This window comes from Olea europaea, unplaced genomic scaffold, assembly GCF_002742605.1.
Source record: "Olea europaea var. sylvestris unplaced genomic scaffold, O_europaea_v1 scaffold18, whole genome shotgun sequence".
NCBI lineage: Eukaryota > Viridiplantae > Streptophyta > Magnoliopsida > Lamiales > Oleaceae > Olea > Olea europaea.
The window spans coordinates 1,941,876-1,948,099 of NW_019235741.1; positions in this window are offsets into that span (position 1 = coordinate 1,941,876).

A 6,224-nucleotide genomic window follows, 5' to 3' on the forward strand; every position below is an offset into this window, starting at 1 on the left:
AAAACGCACCAATAAACAAAATCCAGTTGAAATCTCAGTCAAATTTGATGTGAAACGCAATAACGAACAAAATTCTGATGAAATTTCAATCAAATTTGATTAGAAACATGCCAATGAACTAAATCCCGATGAAATTTTAGTCAAATTTGATTAGAAACGCGCCAATAAATTAAATCCCGGTGAAATTTTAGTTAAATTTTATTGGAAATGCGCCAATGAACGAAACCCGTGATAAATTTTAGTAAAATTTGATTGGAGACTTGCCAACGAACAAAATTCAGATGAAATTTTAGCCAAATTTTATTTCATACACGTCAATGAATGAAATCCAGGGGAAATTCTAGCCAAAGTTGATTCCAAACTCACCAACGAGAAAATTAGCAGGAAATTTTTGTCAAATTTGATTTGAAATGTGCCAATGAGCTAAAGTCATTTGAAATTTTAGTCAAATTTTGGAAACGCCCCAAAGAACAAAATCCAGATGAAATTTTAGTCAAATTTGATTTGAAACGCATGAACGAACAAAATCCTGGTAAAATTTTAGTCAAATTTCATTTGATACACGCCAATGAATGAAACATTGATGAAATTTTAGTCAAATTTGAGTTGAAACACTCCAATGATCAAAACTCATGTGAGATTTTAGTCAAATTTTAGTGGAAATGCACGCCAACGAAAAAATATGCTTGAGAGTTTGCTTATCATTTTTTATTGTGATTGCATTTTATCTTGAGATATTTGTTACAATTTACATTCGTTGGAGCTTAGGTCTATGCCCCCATCCTTTATTTGTATTATCGCTTTTTATGATATAAAATAAGTCACACTAGAGGTATGTGCTTAAAAAAAAAATCCTAACCCCTAAAACCCCACTAAGCCAGCCCTAAGCCCTAAACCCTAAATCCAAAAACCATTCTCTCCTTTCTACTTTCTCTCTCTACCCCAAAAAGCTCTCCCTTCTCTCTAGATTAGGAGAAAATCACCAAAACTCCAATACACCAGATCCACCGACTAAACCACCGGATTGCACCGCTCCTAACAGTGATCAAAATTTGGACATGGGACCACAACCAATGAACTCGAAATGCCCGAAAACCCCCAGGGTGGTGTCCTCGACATCCAATTTCGTCGGAATTGCAACTTTGGAAAACGTGCAGTCCAAAACGGATTTTTCAATTAATTCTTGTACGGAGCTCAAACAGAAACATGCACCAGAGATTCAAAATTCCCATAAAACGTCGAACCTTTGATAAAAAATCACAAAAATCGAAACTCAGACGCGCCCGGTACGGCACCAAATGTAAATGGATAGTTTGTTAGAAAACTGCAAATTTCAGCCCATACAGTGCTCACCTCAGGAAACGTGCCTGAACACGTTGATCAGCATGAAATTTTGCATAAACTGGTGAAAGTCATAATTTTCTGCCCCCAGTCGATTTTTGTCGGAAAACGGAGCCGCTAGCGGCCGGCCGGCGGGTTCCGAAGGCCCTCGGGCAACTTTTGACTAGAATATTCATCCAATTAATCCAAATCTATTTTTGCCATTGCTTTTCCCACATGAAGCCCAGACAGTGCCAATCAAGGTCGAAAGACCTATGCTACTATAGTTTCCGGCCATCCAGGCTTGTCTCAAGCTAAGCGGAGTTCACAGAAGTCTTTCGCATCGGTTATACAGGGTACATATGACTCTTACACTATTGGGTTTTCTGCCAAAGAACCCTTTATACATATGGGTGAGCCGACAGTAGTTTTGCCCCAATCGGAGGAAGCTATACTTTCTGATCCTTACAAATTTACACTTGTAGGGAAATTTCCACATTGTAAGCCCACCATGAGGAAGGTACGTGAAATATTTTCTAAGTTTGGATTCCATGGTTGCTTTGAGGTGGGATTGATTGACACAACGTACATACTTATACACCTTACACATGAAGAGGATTACATCAGAGTTTTTCTCAGACCTTCATGGCATATTGACGGTTGTCTGATGAGAGTCTTTAAGTGGACGTGTGACTTTACACCTGAGCAAGAGACTCCTATAGTTCCTGATAAGTGTGTTTTTGCACACTTATTTAGATTACAAACATGACTTAAATACAAGCAAAATGATTGAATTGTGACTTAATCTCATTGAATTCATGCAATGTAGGTGTTTCTATGGAAATAGTGGAATTCAGGAGAAAGAGAGCTGAAAAAGGACTAAAATGGAGCAAAGTGATAGTTCAGGGACTAAGGATGCAAATATTTGAAAGTTGAACTAAAAGACAACTCGGGAATGCAAATATGCTAAGTATGAACTCGAAAGCAATACAAGATGATTGGAAGAAGAAGGAATTGCAAAGGGACTAAAATGAATTAAATTGAAAGTTCGGGGACCAAGTTGCAAATAATTCATAGATGAGACGGGAAATGGAATGAAGATTCAAGAGTGTTAGAAGTCAATCAAATGAGGAAAGGAGTCACGAGGTGAAATATGGTCGAAGTAGTATCAAGTATCAACTTTCAGGCGAAAAAGCTATGCTCGTGATTTTTAGTATCTACTTGAGATCCATTTTTGACATAGTAAACATCAGAATTTGAGGAAGCCTATTTCTATTAAAAGTGTATATCTTTGAGTTTTCTTTACAATTCACTTTGAATCACTTCAATCGGAGATCAGGAGAGAAAGGTATGACCAAAATACTAAAAGCTGTCCAGCGGAAAGAATTGTATAACTATGCGGTCGCATAGTATAAATTCTATGCGGTCGCATAGAAGCCTCTCGAGAACTTTTTCTCAAATTTTTTTACTCTATGCGACAGCATAGAAATGTACTATGCGGTCGCATAGGTATAATCTGGGGGCCGTTTTGCAGTTTCCTTATACGATTGAAACTCCTTTGGTAACCTAATTTCCACGCGATTTAAATACGAAAGAACGTCCAGAGAAGGGGAGAACGTAATTGGAGGCATAAAAACACAATTTTGGAGGATTTGGAGGGGAAGAACAAGGCAAAAACAAGGCAATCAACTTCAAGATTCAAGATTTCACTTCAATAATCAATTGGGTGATGTTCTTCCTTGGTTTTAATTGTTGTTTTTCTTTATTTCCAATTATGTTAGGCTAGATTTTCATGTGCTAGGAGATCGATGTACCATGTGATTTGAGTTTTATATTTCTAGTTTTGCAATTTGACATTAAAACATATTTCTTTTGTTTTGAATGATTTATATGCATTTATTGTTTCCGCAATTAAGGGCCCGTAATTGTGTGAGTTTGGGTGATTTATTCTTGCATTCGAGAGAATTGGAATAGATTCGACATAATATAAATCATCGTAGGGTGCGATAGGAGATAGAAATATACCGCTATGCCCTGTGTGGATCTTTAAGTGTTCATAAAACTACATGCATTTTTACATATGCACTCATAGAAATATAGGCCGGTGGTATGTAGAAATAGGTTTGATACATCTCGAGAGAGAGTATTGGATAGACTTAGGAACATTGATTCGTCAACAATTGAATTATGTTGTCATATTGTGAAACTAGAGTTTAAAGTGATAATTGCATGGAAAATCGTGATCCTAGTGTGTTTAATTTCTATTGATTACAACAAACGTGCGTTCTCAACAATTGATTTCATTTTAAAGTTTTAAATTATTGTTTTGCTTATTAATTTCATTACAATCATAAAAACTGCATAAGTAGGGTTTTCTTTCCAATTTTAGAGTTTTAATTAGGTCCACATTCATTTTGAGTAATTTGGTTTCGGTTAAGGTCGAATAAGTAAAATTGAACTAACCAATCTCTGTGGGACGATACTCGGACTCATTGAATCCACTTTATTACTTGTTAACGAACCGTACACTTGCGGTAATTTAAATCGAAAGAAAATATTTCGTGAACAAGTTTTTGGCGCCGTTGCCGAGGATTGAGTTTAGTTTAATTTCATTTTTTAGGCACTAATTCGAACTTTAAATTTTTTTTTTTATTTTTTTTTATTTTCGTTTAGGTTATTTTATTTTATTTCTATTATAGTTCTTCAAATTGTTTGAATTTGAGTGCTACTACTGGTTTTCGCGCAGAGTTGCATGCCAAGATCGACTGAAGGATAATTGTTTTCAACTGATCCTGAAATTGAGCGTACTTTTCATCGACTGCAAAGAGAGACTAGAGAAGCACATTTGCAAATGGCTAATGAACTGGACAATCCTATTATCCCAGCCAATGAAGGAGAGACAATGAATGAAGGAAATGAGATTTTGGGCGACTTCTTGACTCCTCAAGTGATTCAAAGCCAGTCCAGCATTGTGTATCCACCGTTTGGGCAGCCAAATTTCCAGTTGAAGACAAATGTGATACAACTATTTCAAAATGGACACCAGTTCTATGGCAAAGCCGAGGAGAATCGACATACACACATATCTCGATTTTTAGATATGTGTCAACATTTCAAATATCAAGGAATCTCGGACGATGCTATTAGGCTAAGGCTTTTTCCACACACCTTGCGGGACAAGGCACTTGAATGGTTGGATTCACTTCGTATTGCAAGCATCACTACTTGGAACGAGTTGGCTCATAAATTCTGCACGAAATTCTTCTCACCAGCTAAGATAGCGAAACTAAGACATGACATATCGATATTCAGTCAAGGGGAGTCTGAATCATTTGACGAAGCCTGGAATAGATTCAAAAACATGCTCCGAAAGTGCCCTCAACATGGGTTCGACAAAAAGACCCAAATCCGATTCTTCTATATAGGGTTACTCCCACACTTCAAAAGCATGGTGGACTCATCATCAGATGGTTCAATTTCCACACGAACAATCGATGGAGCACTGGAATTGTTTGAAAGAATGGCTACCACTTCAGCCATGTGGTCCTCTGAGCGGGTGATTCAGAAGAAGCCTTTGGGTGTCTATGAGGTAGATGCATATTCAGCCATATCTGCGAAAATTGACTCGTTGTTTCACAAGGTAGAAAGCATGTCACAAACAACACAAAATAAGAAGATTAGCTGTGAAGAATGTGGAGCTGAGCATAAAACATCAGAGTGTCCAATTTTAATGCAAGGAGTTGAACAAACAGATTTTGTGCAATGGGGTCAACACCAACAAAATAACCCACATTCGGAAACCTTCAATCAAGGTTGGAGAAAACACCCAAACTTCTCGTGGAGTAATCAGAATCAAAACAGACCACAAGGTCAATATCAGCAGCAGGACAAAAAGCCACCATTGGAAGAGATGTTTGAGAAGTTCATGGTAACAACCAATCAGTAAATGGAAGCCAACAACCAGTTTATGCGAAGGACAGAAGCAACTCTTCAAGACCAAAGTGCAGCGATCAAGAATTTGGAGACACAAATGGGACAGATGGCAATCTCTATGACGGGTAGAGCACCAAGAAATCTACCCAGCAACACTGAGATCAATCCCAAAGAGCAAGCTAAGGCTATTACAACTCGAAGTGGAGTGCAATTACCGGAAATCCATGTCAAGAGACCAGGTGTGACTGTAGAGACATCCTCCCCTGCTGAAGATGAGACTGCTGTAAAGGAATCAACTCCAGGGGAAAATTCAGAAAAATCACAGGATAAGGCCAAGGTTACAGTCAACCCATACGAGCCTCCAATTCCCTTTCCACAGCGGTTGAATAAGCATAAAATGAAGCAACAGTACAAGAAATTTCTAGAAGTCTTCAAAAAGCTCCATATCAACATCCCACTAGCCGATGCACTATTACAAATGCCCAGTTATGCAAAATTTCTAAAAGACATATTATCAAATAAACGCAACCTGGAGGATCATGAAACAGTAATGCTAACCGAAGAGTGCAGCGCAAGAATTCAGAAAAAGCTTCCACCAAAATTGAAAGATCCAGGGAGTTTCACTGTCCCTTGCACAATTGGTGATTTTTATTGTAATAAAGCATTGTGTGATCTTGGTGCGAGTATTAATCTTATGCCTTTATCTATTTTCAGGAAACTAGGATTGGGAGAGCCTAAAGCAACTACAGTAACTCTACAGTTGGCTGATCGATCACTTACACATCCACGAGGGATTATCGAAGATGTATTGGTCAAAGTGGATAAACTTATATTCCGAGTAGACTTCTTAATACTGGACATGGAAGAAGACAAGGACGTGCCTATCATATTGGGACGGCCATTTTTGGCTACTGTAAGAGCGCTCATAGACGTACAACAAGGACAATTGACATTGAGGCTGGGGGAGGAGA